Consider the following 15,792-nt stretch of genomic DNA (forward strand, 5'->3'; position numbering starts at 1 on the left):
TATTAGGGATAAATATATATTTTCATTGTAATCTGTATCATTATATTTTGCTATGACATTCAACTCTTCCATAGCTTTTATTCACAAAAAAAGTAAGAATTTCAGGGACTACTGTAAATCATAAATAATAAATTCATTAGAAGTAGGTATAGTAACATAATTCACTGATATTAGAAGGGCACTTACAACTTTTGTAATTGCTGTAAGTGTCCTTTCTCCCAGGGAAAAATAAGAATTCTCTGTTGGGGAATAATTTTGTGTTTAGTGAATGACACTATTGTTACATTGAATCACCAAAACTTATCCTGGCATATCAGTCCGAGTTCAATCAGGAAAGCAAAAGCCATCAAAGTATTTTGGTTAGAAATTAGTAATTACTGAATATGGAACTAAGGGATTATGCAACTTTTGGAAATTCTGAGAGGGTGAAGTCAGGAGGCCTTTCAGAAAGTATGCCAGGAAATTCAGTGATGCAAGGTTTGCAGGGAAGCTGCAGCCCATGACCTCAGCTGCGTGTAGCACATAGTGGATGATTCTTAGTAGAAATCCTCAGAAGTCAAAGCCAGGCCGCACCTCAGATAATCTAAGCTTCCTGCCTGCCATTGCCACTGGGAGATGAGCTTTAGTCTGTGGGAGTGCCTCTCACAGGCCAAATCTAAAGGCTAGAAGCTTATGGAAATTGTAGTTCCAAACTTCTCTCATATGCTGCAGAGATGAATGTAGGTGAGGGTGACACCACTGCTGCATTCAATATAGACCCTGCACTGCACTGAGACACAGACTCAGGAAGTCAGTGCAGCCATCCCTGTACTTCTCCAGTACCAGGACAATTATTTTCAAAATGCATCAGAAGAGAGTTGATAATTTTTTTCCTATGATGGTGCAATAATATAATATTAAATATTTATAATTCTAATAACTATTTACTGGTCATTTTCTTTATTCAGAGCACTGTATTAGGGACTCCCTCATTACTAAGGCACAGGTCTTGTACCAGGTGTCCAATTAAGAATCTTTGAATGAATAATTTTACTGAATATTATAAAGATTTTAAGATATTTTCTAGCCTTACAACAGATAATGTAATCATTACATGTCACATGAATAGGACAGATAAATGCTAGAGAAATTCAGAAGAGGAATCGGCTGTTTTTGACTTCTGTAGTCAACAAAGAGTTTATTAAAGACATGGGATTTCAGCAAGACTTTAAAGAGGAAACAACCAGGTACTGTCTTAAGCAATTTAATTACATCAGAATCAAAACCTATACCTCTGTGAAATAGATACTGTTAGTGTTCCCATTGTGCATCAATGGGAGCCGTGGCTCAGAGAGGTTATGCACCCTGACTAATATTGCACAGGCAGAAATGGTCATGTGCAGAGGCACAAATCCAGATTAGTGAGATTCCAAAGCCTCTTTTTGCCTCATCATACCTAGTGCCAACTGTTTTAAGCTCTAAATTTAAACTGAGATAGACAGAGCTTCTTGGTGTACATTTACGCACATCTCAAAAAAGCTACACAAGTGACTCAAGTTTTACCTAGAAAGTTAGACATAAACACATTGAAATATATATATATATTTAATACAAGCCTGTCTCATATCGACACAAACCAACCTATTAGTACAATTGTGAATTAGGATACTGCAAAGCCTTTTGCAGCCAACTCTTCATCATTAGCTATATTATAATCAATGGTCCACTTTAGGGAAAGAACTTCGATTTATTAGTGAGGCAGCCTAGCTTTGTGATTAAGAGTAATGGCTCGGCCGGGCGCGGTGGTTTGCGCCTGTAATCCCAGCACTTTTGGGGGTCGAGGCGGGCGGATCACGAGGTCAGGAAATCAAGACCATCTGGCTAACACGGTGAAACACCGTCTCTAGTAAAAATACAAAAAAAAAAAAAAGATAAAAAAGAAAAAGAAAAATTAGCTAGGCGTGGTGGCACACATCTGTACTCCCAGCTACTCAGGAGGCTGAGGAGACTTACTTGAACCCGAGAGGCGGAGGTTGCAGTGAGCCAAGATCGCACCACTGCACTCCAGCCTGGGCGACATGGACTCTGGAACTCAACTATCCTGGTTTTTCTCCTGCTCCTGTCACTTACTAGGTTCATAACCCTAAATGTTCCCATCTGAAAAGTAGGAATACTAATAAAATTTGCTGTATTGTATATTGCTGCATAACGAATTACCACAAAACTGTGAGTCAGGAATCCAAGTGTAGCTTAGCTGGGTGCCTCTGTTGCCACGTCTCTTGTAAGGCTGCCCTCAGGTGTCAACAAGGGCCATGATTTCCGTTGAAGGCTTGACCGAGTGAGAATCTGCTTCCAAACTCACACTTTTTAGCAGGATTCAGCTCTTTGTGGACGATTGAATGGCAATCTCAGGTCTTCTCTGGCTGTTGGTCTGAAGCCTGTCTAAATTCCTTGCCACATGGTCCTCTCCATTCTCTCCCTGACATGGCTCACAACATGGCAATTATCTTCCCTCAAGCAAACAAACAAAGAGAAGGCACAAGATGTCTCTTTGTGTTTTTGTTTTGTTCTTTTTTGATACAGGGTCTCATTCTGTTGCCCAGCCTGGAGTCCAGTGGTGCAATCATAACTGATTGCAGCCTCAGACTCCTGGGCTCAAGCGATTCTCCCATGTCAGCCTCCCCAGTAGCTGGGACTACAGGTGTGCACCACCACACCCAGCTAATTTTAAAAAAACTTTTGTAGAGATAGGGTCTTGCTATATTGCTGAGGCTGATCTTGAACTCAGGAGTTCAAACAATCCTCCCACCTCGGCCTCCCAAAGGACTGGAATTACAGGCAAGAGTCACTGCACCTGGGCTCACAGTCTCTTTGAACCTCTAAAGTGGTATCTCATTACTTTTGCCGTATCATAAGCCATTGTGTTCAGTCCTCACTCAAGAAAAGATGATTGTAGACAGAAAAGATGTGAATACCAAGATGCAGGGATCATTGTAGACTATTTTAGAGGTTGCCTACCACATCTGTCTCATATTTTTGTTGTTTAGGTTGAGTTGATATGTGTTAGACATCTTAGAAAAATGCCTGGACATAAGTCATATGTAAGTGTTGTCTATAATTATTACTATATTCAGTTCATTGGAACACTTAATAAATAATACTCAATTTCTACTTTCAAAAAAATTATAGTCTAAGATAGTATATATCAAAAGGTGAAAAGTACCACCGTCGAAGCAAAAATAAAGAGCTGTGAATATTGCAATGATCACAGAGTCATGAAAGATCAGAAAAGATTTTATTAATGAAGCAATATTGAGCAGAGACCCCAGAGTATGGATAAGGTATTGATGGGGCTAGATCGGGGAGGATGGCAGGGGGAGGGTGAACAGGGAGTTGTTGTTGAAGGCAGCAGAGCAGGGCACTGTCTAGGTTGTCTAAGGTAGTGGATATTATCCAGGAAATGTTGGGTAATCCAGGTCAACTAGAGTGTTCAAAAGGCACTAAACTGGGAAATAAGGACGAAAGGAAGGATTAACACCTGGCTATTGAGAATACCGATGGAAAGTCTAATGTGTTGTACTTAATTCTATCAGTAATGGGAAACACTGAGGACTAGGAGCACACATGAGGCTGAACTGCAAGAAGTTTATTCTTCCAGCTGGAAGTAAGAATGGACTGGGGCAAGGAAATCCTGGAGATGAGCCCAGTTAGGTCATCATCATAACAGTTAAGGTGATGAGGGATGAAGATATCTCCACACTAGAGCAGTGTCTGCAGGATGGATGAGGAAGGGAATGAATTTGAGAGCAAAGCAGCCTCAGTAATAGTTTTGATATCCCAAATTCAAGTTTAGTATTAGGCTTATGGCTTTGAGGAAAGACCTAAAGACAAATCCTAACTCGAACTGTTAGCTGTATCACCTTTGGGCAAATTGTTCAAACTCTCCCAACCTTAGTTTTTTTGTGTCAAGAGAATTAAATTACACACATATATATGTGTGTTATGTATATATGTATGTATATATATCTTGACATATATATACACAGACACACACATATATATGTATGTAAAGCATCCAGCGTGGTGACTTACATAGTATGACTATAAACTGTATCATTAAAGTAAATACTAGTTTCCTCACACTGGAAGAGTTAGTATTTATAAATATAATTGTAATTAGAATTCTAGGTCATTATTTTATAATTAATCCTATTTGTAATGGGTTTAATTGAACATATATAATAGAAACAACAGCTAACTTTTATTAATTTATTAATTTATGCTGAGCTGTGCTGAGCACTGTACAGGCATCATTTTATTTAGTCCTGCCATCAATCATATGAATATGTATTTCTATCATCTGTATTTTACAGTTCAGAAAACTGAATCTTAGGGAAATTCACTTTCTTAAAGCCCAGCAGCTGGTAAGTGACAGAGCCCATGTTTGAAGAGGTTCTTGCTGATTCCAAAATCTTGCTTTTAATTGTTGAACTGCCTTCCTAAAATATAAATGAGTACACATAAATATTTCTCTTTCCCTATATAGATCACCTGTTATACCATTTACATAGCAGGAGTCAATACACGCTTGTTGATGAAGACTCATCACTCATTCAATTGAAATGATGTGGCTGCCATTTTTTTGGCTTCAGACTTGCCTGGCACTTCACCTCCTGCATGATGAATGTGGTTTTACTCCTTTCTATTTTGGCACTCCTCAAGTGCTTTAAAAATGTTCCCTTCCTGACTTCAAGAGGTGATTTACCAAAATGTCAGTCAGAATTAATTTGAATGATATTCATTGCAGTTCCCTAAGGCCTAGAGTTACTGGCATGTTGTTTTCAGATGTCATATTTTGATGGGAGATAACATTTTAACTGGAGTGGGAAGGGCACGATTTTGGATGAGTCAAGCAGTAAGTCACCAGGGACTATATTCATAACTGTAGTACTGTTCTGCTTTTACAGGAGTTGTCTAATCACTGTGATTCCAACGCATTGAAAAGTTCCAGCATCCAGTGTTTTATTTCATCTTGCAAAAATCCTTCTCCTTAAATTACTATATGTCATCATTTTCATAAAGAGATTTAAATTTTAGTTTGATAACTTTTTCAACATTTATACTTAAATCAATGAGATGATTAGGGTCATTCCAGGAGACTGCAATACCAGGATTTAGAATTGTTGATACCATAATTCTACATCTAAGCTCTTTTTATTCAAATAAACTTGGAGAATCTGGAGTTGTTTCTTTCTTTTTTGTGGTTGTTTGGGGGATATTATTTCTAGGTAGAAAAGCAGAGTAACAATGTTTGCTCTCTTCTGGGTTCATTGAAAGCAGGATCTCAGGCAAAAGATTTTGGAAATCATCTAACATGCCTTGTCTTTTAGGAACAAGAAAATTAAGATTCAGGGTGGTGAGGTAACTCATCCAAGGTCACACAACTGCTTAGTGATGGGAATAGAAGTGGAATTCAGGATTCTTGGCATCCAACCCAAACTCAAATTAAATGAATCTAGCAGGTGCTTAGCTCTTCAGAGGTGCCTTGTCTAGGTTTTCAATAAAACAATGAAGTAGTTAGCCGTAATCCTTGAGAATACATTACTGTTTATTAATGAAGAAAATGTTCACCCCCTTACATATCATCTTTTGAATTGTTGCTAATTGGTTAGCAACTTAATTTTGGCTTTAGCACAGAGTGTTGCCCATATTTGTTTCCTTACTGCTTTTTAGAAATGCATTGATTAAAAGAGATGATTCCATCAAATCAAATCATTTTCCTAAAGTATTTTGAAATAAAAACAAGATGTGCTAGTACCAGCATTAGACAGTACATAGACATCTGTCTATACCTGATGCAGTTTAGGCATTGTAGAGACAAGACAAATAAATCCATTTTCATTTTTGTACTTCTGCAGTATGACTTGTGAAGGAAATGGAGTTGATAGGATGACATCCTGTAAGTCTAATTAAATAACGTGAAGAAACAGGTACAAAGGGGTTATGTCGCAAACAGGTTAACAAAGAAGGGTCAGGTCAGTTGTTTAGAGCAGTGGCTTCCAGACTTGAATTTCAAAGACTAAAGTTCTCCACAGAATTTTAACCATCAAATATAATGAAGCTCTGCTTATAAATAAATTTTCAGGCTAGCCAAATTTTATTTTCACAAATACTCAAATTTTTTAAGAAGAAACTTTCATTTGCTATTGCCATTATTATCTAAGAAACAGGATATTTTAATATTTTAAACGTTTAATAACATAATTTCAGAATAAATGCTAAACTTTCCCCCAAAAAGCTAGTTTTAGTTGGTACCTTTATACCAGTAGAGGGGTTTGTGTGAATGTGTGTGTGTGTGTGTATGTGTGATGTGTGTACACCTTATATTTTGTACCATCATTTTGTTACAGATGGTACAAACTCTGTAACAGCAGTTATCTAAGGACTGATACTTAGAAACAATTTGTTTTTGTGATGTGAAGCCAGTAGAGATTTGCTTTCTGTCGTGAAGCTAGGGAAGGATTCAAGGTAAAGGTGAAATTGCAGGAGTGTTTTAAAAAAATAAGATACCAGAGGTTAGAGACAGGTACATTTTCAAGTATAGGTATAGCTTGAAAGAAGTCCCAGACAAATGTAATTATTTAATGAAAGCATTTGGTAACTACATCTGAGAAAAAATAAAACTTGCATAGAGAAATGAGATGGAAAAGAAGAGGTAGAGGAAAACCTTTGAAGACTCTAATTAATTTAAATATATGCAGTTTATTACTTCTCAGTTTTAATCATGGTCACAGTAATAATGAAAAGCCTTGATTCAAGAAAGGAAGAGAAAAGCATTGATAGAATAGCTGAATAAGTAACTAGAAATTTTTCTCTTTGAAAGTGTTCTACTTGAAATAAATACTTACCTGTCAAGCTTCAAGGTAAATGCAGTAACTCTTTTTTATAGGAGTTTGTCCTTTAAAGACATGTCTTTCCTGCTAGGAAAATGTTATTTAAAAATTCATAATATAGGAAATAGCAAACAGTCATTACACACTAATCCTGGATCATCTTGCCTGGGAATAGCAAGGCCATGGTATGCTAAGAACAGAGATCCTCCCCTTAAGATAGCAAAAAAATTACTAAATTTCTTTTTAGGGAAAGATTCCAAATTATCTTTCTTCCAAAATTTGGCTGTGGGGGTCTTGGGAAGATTTTTTCCTCTTTTCAGGTGGTTGCTAGCTGCTGTCACTGGGAGGACGGGGCTTTGGAAAACTGGGATTGGAGACTGAGTTTCTTCTTGCTGAGCAGCCATCACTTTCTTCAGAGATAATCATGGAACACCAGTGTTACTTTGATTGAAATCCAAATTAGAATCTGGTAATCCATTTTTTCCAAAAAAAGAAATGTTGTTAATGATAGTTACATCCTAGGATGGAGTATCGGGATCATCTAACTTTTTATGTAACCTTGGTACCAGCTCTAATTATTTATTGAGCACCTATAGGTGCCAATCACAATCTGAATCAATGACAGATTTTCCCTAACTGTATTTTAACTCTGTGATTATGACTTGTGATTTTTTGCTCTAATGGGCTATGACTTGTTTTTATATTGTCTTATAAGATATCCCTAAGTAGCCTCATTTAAACTTTCATTAATGAGTGTGAACAGTTAGTCATATATCTGCTTATGAAATAAGAATTACTCATAAAAATACTGCTTAGACCATTGTCAGATTATAGGAGACACCATATTCCAAATAATTTTACTTTTTTGGAGTTGTGTCTTACAATGTCACCTATGAACAATTAAGAAGTCCTCTTTTTTTCTTTAAGTAATGAAACTAGGGATATATATTAAGAAGTCCTCTTTTTTCTTTGTTTTAAGTAATGAAACTAGGTATTTATACTAGACCCCAAAACATAGTTCAAAGAAAATAATTATACTGCCTCCTTTACTATTCTGAAAATGGAGATCCTCTAATTAATGAATGCAGAAAAAGTTGCATGGGTCAAATATTTCCTCCTCCTCAGTAGGAGGTCTTTTGTAGCATTATTGATGTCTGCTAAAGAGATCAATGGGAGGGACAGTTTGAGAACATTTGGGGAGATGCAGGGTAAAGAAAAGGATATAATCTTCTATTATAAAAAGTACATGTAATCTCCTATCTTTTCATAACTTGTTTTCAATTTTAAAGAGATATTTTATTGGGTTTTAGTGCAATTTCATGAAAGGTAACAGGTCCAGGAGGCGGTGAAGTGAGATGAGCAAAGGGTTGAGAGGTTATGAGTAAAGTGTGGAGTGTGGCTAATCAATTGCATTTCTCTGTGCAGCATGGAGGTTGAGTGCCCTGACTCTGCGTTATACTTTCTGGGTTTCTATCCCAGCTATACCACTTCCTAGTTGTGTGATCTTAAGCAAATCACTGAATACCTCCAACCTTCAACTCCTTCATTTGTAAAATGAACATAGTAATCACGTCCCCCTTTAGGACTGTTATGAGGATTAAATGAGTTAATATATCTAGAATTCTTAGGATGCAACCTGGCACAATGGGTGTTTGCTAATACTATGGAGCAGTGTTCTCCAAAGTAGAGTGTACTCCTTATAGACTGACAAGGCAAATATCTATGTTTAGTTTTATCTTAGTCTTTTAAGTTTCCTATTTTGTTTATGTGTTCTGACATACATAATATTTTTGAATATGTAGTGTACATGTATGTTTCATATATATTACATATAAATATATTGGAGGTATACAAATGTTTTTTCACTTATAAAGATTAGAGACCACAGATATGGTAGTCTCCTAATTTTGCTTTAAAATATAACTCTCTGCCCGGGCATGGTGGCTCACACCTGTAATCCCAGCATTTGGCAAGCCAAGGCAGGAGGATCATTTGAGGTCAGGAGTTCGAGACCAGCCTGGCCAACATGGTGAAACCCCATCTCTACTAAAAATACAAAAATTATCTGGGCGAGGTGCTGTGCACCCATAATCCCAGCCACTTGGGAGGCTGAGCCAGGAGAATCTCTGTAACCCAGTGGGGAGAGGTTGCAGTGAGCCGAGATGGCATCACTGCACTCCAGCCTGGGCGACAGACTGAGACTCTGTCTCAAATAAATGAAATAAATAAAATAAAGTGTAACTCTGGGAACCAAATGTGGTGGTGTGTGCCTACAGTCTCAGCCACTCAGGAGGCTGAGGCAGGAGGATCACTTGAACCCAGGGGTTTGAGTCCAGCCTGGGCAGCAGAGTAACACCCTGTCTCCAGAAGAAATAAAATAAAAAATAAAAATACATTTTAAAAGTCTATTTTTAATTGACTTTTCCTAGGAAGAATCTTTATGTATAACAAGTTATATTTTATCTTGAGGCAAACTTACCAGAGTAAGATTACTGTTTTTAAGAGTAAACTAATTAATACTACTACTAAGCTAATTAATGCCATGAATGTATTCAAAGTTTCCTTTTTCTTCTTTTAGATTTTTTTTCTTCAGAATATCCCTCGCTAGGGCATAATTCTTAAATTTGGTGAGCATTCAAGTAATATAGATTGATGCATTTCTTTAAGACAAGAAACCATTCTAGATTTCATGTGTACATATAGAAAGACCTCAATTGGGTATTTATAAGCTACTCTTACCTTTTTTCTACTTCCCCTATATTTGGATTTTGTTCTGTGCATTGATATACTAATTCCTTGAATTATCTCCTAAACTTTAAGGACAGGAATATAAAAGAATCATTAGCTAGGTAAATGTTTTCCTTTGAGAGTTGGATATCTGAAAAACCTAATTCAAAATGCATGCATGTAATAAAATAGCCCAAACTATTTTATTACAACTGAAGAACAATCCTGTGGCATCAAGTATAGACTGAAAATTAGCATGAAGCTTTTTGAAAACAACACTGTGGCTACAGAACAAATATATGAAATAATTATTACCTTCAGAAAGTTCTAGAGAGGCTTGCTTCCACAAGATGTCATTATATAAATGATCTTTGGAGGGCCTCAGAGCTCATGATAAAATTATCAAATTGCTTATTAGGAGGGAAACAACAGTTCTGCTGAGATAAGTGTAATAGGCTTAGAAAAGCACATCTATGGTGCAGTCCACCTACACAAATTCAGCTCCTACAGGAACACATAAAACACTTTGAAATTCATTAGCATGCAGTATTTACTCAAAAGGTATAAAAACATTGTGTTTGCATAATTTTATCAATTGTCAATAACAGTGCTTGCCAACATTCATATCTTTATTGAGATGCAAAACTAAGAACAGGAGGAAAGTCTATATCAATATTAATACTGAACTCACTTGAAAAGATGACATTTATTAATAATGCATCTAGCTCAACCGTTCACAATGGCATTTAAAGGCCAAACACAGTCCTCATACATACATACTTTTTAAATGAATCTTGTTTATCAGCAACCTTATAGTTTTGAAATATGCAAACCATTTTTTCCATTCCACAAATGTCTACTTCCCAAAAAAATCTATTGAGATTTGGGATGGGCTGGATGTAGTTAGAACAAGAGCAGTAATAAGACAAAGATTACAATGAATTAAACATTTTATGGAGAATTGTTGGTGCAAAGCATATTAGTTTTGAAAACTCTTATGTTTGGGGAACAGCTGGTGTGGGCTGAACATGAAAACAACTGTTGTAAAACAAATGTTAAGGAATTGCTATAAACAAGACTATTTATTTACAGTATGTTTCAATTCTCTTTCTTTCCTCTTTTCTCTAACCTCTCTATGTCCATCTTTACCAATACAACTAGAATGGTGAAAGATTCCAGGTACATAGGTGTGTAGGTGTCTGTGTGTATGTGTGTTTGTATGATGAGAATTATATGTATATCCACATACATGTATATATACACACATATACACGTATGTAATAAAATATATATAATATAAAATATATAAATGTATTTATACATATACATATCTCTCCAGTTTTTACAATTTTGTATGTTTGATTTAAGTGAATCATTTGTGCTCAAAAACTGTGAAATGCTACAGTGATGATATTATGGCCATGATGTTAGTTGTATTTTTTTTAAAGTCACTATTTTACCCATATTCTTCATGACCAACCATCACTCCTTTATTTATTTATTTTATCTTGAATTTCAACTTCTAATGTATTATGGTACATGGGCACATGACCTTATATTGCGCAAAACCAGCCACATTTCATATATGACCTAAGGTGTTTTAAACTTTTAAAATGAGGAAGAAGCTAAGAACACTTGAAGTGGGGCAGGTACCCTGGGCTCCACCACTCTGTTTAGAGCTGCTCTACATGAATTTCTAGCACCATCCAGAACCTAACACCTTCTTGTCCTATTTTCAGTTTGCTTCCAATCCACTCCTGTTCAGCTGTTCAGTACAAAGGGAACCCATGTATCAGAATCATTTATTTTTCATTTTTTTAATGCTCTTTCCCATGAATACTTCCCCAAATGATTATGATTAGTTTAGTTAAAAGAACATGAAATGATTGTTGATAAAAAATAATTTAATAGAAACCTTCTTATGCAGTTGTTCTTTAACATATAAACTTCTGGAGGGCAGGGGGATGTTTTAAGTGCCGTTTATTTTCTCCTGCATTACAGGCTTCAGTAAACACAACTTTTCCTAAAAGGCACTAGTATTATCATGTCTTGATTCTTAGCGACATTTTATGTCTCTCACAAGCACAGAGATGAGCGTAGCCTATTGAGCAATGTCTCTCTGCTGTAGAAGTTTCCCAACTTAACTTTGAACAGTCAGGAAACTAGGTGTTTCACATTCTATGACCTGTGTTTTATGTCTGCTCTGAGTTTGAAATAAACTGTAAGACCTTAAAATAATCTATTTCCTCATTCTCCTTTTTTAAAAACTGAGTTAAATAATATATGTAACTGTAGTTGAGGTACCTATCATAAGTGTTACTTTTTTGCCTTTTTTAATATGCTTCAAAAATTTTAAACTTGCTATATTGGGAAAATAGTACAATGAACAAAGAAATATTAGACACTAAGTTTACTTCTGTTTTTTATTCATACACAAGTTTTAATCCATCAGGAATTCTCACAATCCTGCAATGGTTTTCTAGTTTGAGAGAAAATAAAATACTACTTTTATTTATATTTTAATACACAGTGCTATTGAGAATACTGACTGGTTCTCAGATAAGTGTGGTTTTTGTTGTAGTTCTTCCAAGCACTTACTGTCTTGTAAAATTTATTTTCTTTTTTTTTTCTGAAACAATGTCTTGCTCTGTCTCCCAGACTGGAATGCAGCAGCACAATCATAGCTTACTGCAGCCTCAAATTCCTGGGCTCAAATGATTTTCCTACCTTGCCCAGCTAATTAAAAACATTTTTTTTTTCATAGAGATGAGGTCTCATTATGTTGCCCAGGCTGATCGCAATTCTTGGCCTCAAGCAATCCTCCTGCCTCAGCTTTTAGAAAGCTCTGGGATTACAGGCATGAGCCACTGTACCCAGTCAATACTTTATGGCAAATCATGATTATTATTCCTATGAAATGAGAGTTGCTGATATGTAAAAATTGAATATTTTCCCTAAGAGTTATAGTCTATTATTATTTATCACCCTTCCCCATATGTGTTATGAAGTGTGAGAAGTCCAAGTTGTTTCATTTTCAATTTTTGGGAAGAAAACTACAATGCAGACTATGAGGGTTACTTTATTATTGCAAGAAACCTACCTATTAAACTACCATGCTCGGTGTGGTGGCTTACATCTATAATCCCACCACTTTGTGAGGTGGAAGCTGGAGGATTGCTTGAACTCCGGAATTCGAGATCAGCCTGGGCAATATGGTGAAAGCTCATCTCTACAGAAAAAAAAAAAAAAGTGGAACATGGTGGCATGCGTCTCTAGTTTCAGATACTTGGGAGGCTGAAGTGAGAGGATTGCTTGAGCCCTGGAGGTTGAGGCTGCAGCAAGCATTGATCCAGCCACTGCACTCCAGCCTAGACAACAGAGTGAGACTCTGTCTCAAAAGTAAGTAAATTAATTAATTAAATAAGCAATCACATTGACCTTTACTACCATAATCCATTTATTATATTTTATTTCAATAAATAACATTGGGTGCCTACTTTTTGAAAACTGGTACATGGTTGAATATTCTTTGTTATCAAGGAGCTTATAATTTAACAGGGCAGAAGAAAAGATTCTCCCAAAGTATAGGAAATTTTATATATTTCATAAAAGAAAAAGATAACATTTTTTGTGCTACACTACTTATATAATAATCTCATTCAGTTTTCACACCTGCATTGGTTTGCTGTTAGGGAAACTGAGGTTCTGAAAAGATAGATAAATAATTAACCAAAGGTCTTAAGGCCAGGTAGTGGGGATTAGACAGGTTGATGTCATTCCAAAGGCCACATTCCTTTTATCATAGTGAAAATATGTTCAGAATTCAGAAAAATAGGGTTAGGAAAAGGTGTCCAACTTCAGTGGGGGCCAGGAGGGGAATAGATCAGGAAAGATTTTGGGAAGATTGAACAATATTGAGAAAATTCTATTTCATACAAATAAGTATTTGAAAATGGTAATTTTTAGCTGCTTACCTTGTCCCCTCTGTTTGCTCTTCAATTAAACTAATCCAGGAACTTGAAACAAGAAGAGAATTTTTTATTCATAGTTAAATCATTACAAGTGATTGACGTTCCTATTCTGAATATAAATGTATGACTGAAGGTGCTCAGAATTCCTAATCCATACCAAGCTACCAATATGACAATGTAGTATGTGATGAATTTGTTACTGCTCAAATGACTGTTGCTCATCTGAGCATCTTGTTTGGAGCTCAGAGCTCTGACGGAGACCTATAAACAACTTAAGGCCTCAGTATAACACTTGATCACTGCTTTAACAACTTCTAACAGTCAACATGAAAGATGATACCCAGAAGAATGCAAGAAAACTATAAAGAATGGACAGGTGCATGCAGAAAACTTCTAGTTAGCATGCGTAGTGTCTTTGTGACCAATGAGCACTCCCTAAATTTTATAGAAATCAACATACGTCAATCTGGATTTAAATTTTAAAAAGCAATGCAGAAATATAATTCTCCGAAGTGATGACATATTTCTAATACTCAAGTATGTGCAGGGTTGGTGGGGGGAAGGAGGAGTTTTATTTTAAAGTCCGCACAAAAATGAAGGAGGGGCCCAAACACAGGGGTTTGGTGTTCTCCAGTGCATCAGAATTTGATATAAAACTCATAGATATATGCTTGAAGGACTCTAGTGTCCTAAGGGACAGCATTTGAAGAGTACTGATTTAAAGCATAATTTTCCTCCAGGAAATTCTCTGGAACTGTTGGATATAAAGGTAAACACTTCATTTTACTCAAAGCAAACAGGGGTCATTCTTGCCTATTCAGCTGCTCTTTCCAAATCTTCAGAGGAACTCCTGCTGCTTTTGTTGACATTAGTGATAGCCTACTGGGAAAGAAACTTTGTGGAGAGAAATGTCAGCTTTTTCCTTCTAATACCCTAAAGTGGGAAAATATGCAAGAGGGGACTGGCTGTATGTGACTAAATAAGGTGCTCTTGAATGATTAAAAATGTGATGTTGCATTAATTTTTCTTTTTTTACTTCTGAACTCGACCATTCTGAAACTGTTTTGGCTACAACAGAAAGGATTATAATAAAAATGTGTTATAATAAAATTGCAGTACTTCCAATCTTGTCAATTATAATAAAAAGTTATTGCATTCAATTAGGTGATGATTCAGTCATACATATCAACATGTCTATGAATTTCATTTTAAGATTTTACTATACTTAAGAAAGAATAATTATTTTAATAGAACAGCTTGAATAGAAAATTAACTAGAAAAGTATGTCCATTTTCAGATTAGATGTTGTATTATACATTCTGGCCTACATATTTAACAACATGTTCTTAATGTATTAATCCAAATTTTTTTTATTTTCTTCCATTTAAATTTTAAGAGAAAGAAGCAAAGTATATAAAACCTTTCTATAGAGGAAATGCAACGAAATAAAATCTTCTCACTTATTAATTGAGTTTAGATTCCGCTTTATCATGTATACCAAATACGTATCTCTGCACTGCAGTATACGTATATACCAAACCTATCTCTGCACTGCAGTATATGTTTGCATTCATATGGTGATATCTGTATTGAAAATGTATGTTCAGATCAGTGACCCAAACGTATTTCAGAGTATTTAAACATCCAAGACAGATTCAGGTAAGTTCACTTATGATGCTTTTATTAAAGATCTCTAGAATATTTGTAAACAGGCATACCTTCAAGATATTGGGGGTTGGGTTCCAGACCACTGCAATAAAGCAAATATTACAATAAAGTGAATAACATATGTTTTGTGTTTCCCATTGCATGTAAAAGTTATGTTTATACTATATGGCAGTCAACTAAGTTTGTAATAGCATTATGTCTAAAAAATAATGTACATGCTTTAATTGAAAAACACTTTATTGCTAAAAAATGAATGATAATCATCTGAGCCCTTGGTGAGTCGTAATCTTGCTGGTAGACGGTCTTGCCTCAGCATTGACTGGTTGCTGTCTGATCCTGGTGGTGGTTGCTGAAGGGTGGGATGGCTGTGGCATTTTTTTAAAGGATTAAATTTGCTTCATTGATTGACTCATCCTTTCATGAAAGAGTTTTTGGCCAGGCATGGTGGCGCATGCCTGTAATCCTAGCACTTTGGGAGGCCCAGGCAGGTGGATTGCCTGAGCTCAGGAGTTCGAGACCAGCCTGGGCAACACAGTGAAACTCTGTCTCTACTA

The sequence above is a fragment of the Papio anubis genome, chromosome 7 (assembly GCF_008728515.1).
Source record: "Papio anubis isolate 15944 chromosome 7, Panubis1.0, whole genome shotgun sequence".
In the NCBI taxonomy this organism is placed as follows: Eukaryota; Metazoa; Chordata; class Mammalia; order Primates; family Cercopithecidae; genus Papio; species Papio anubis.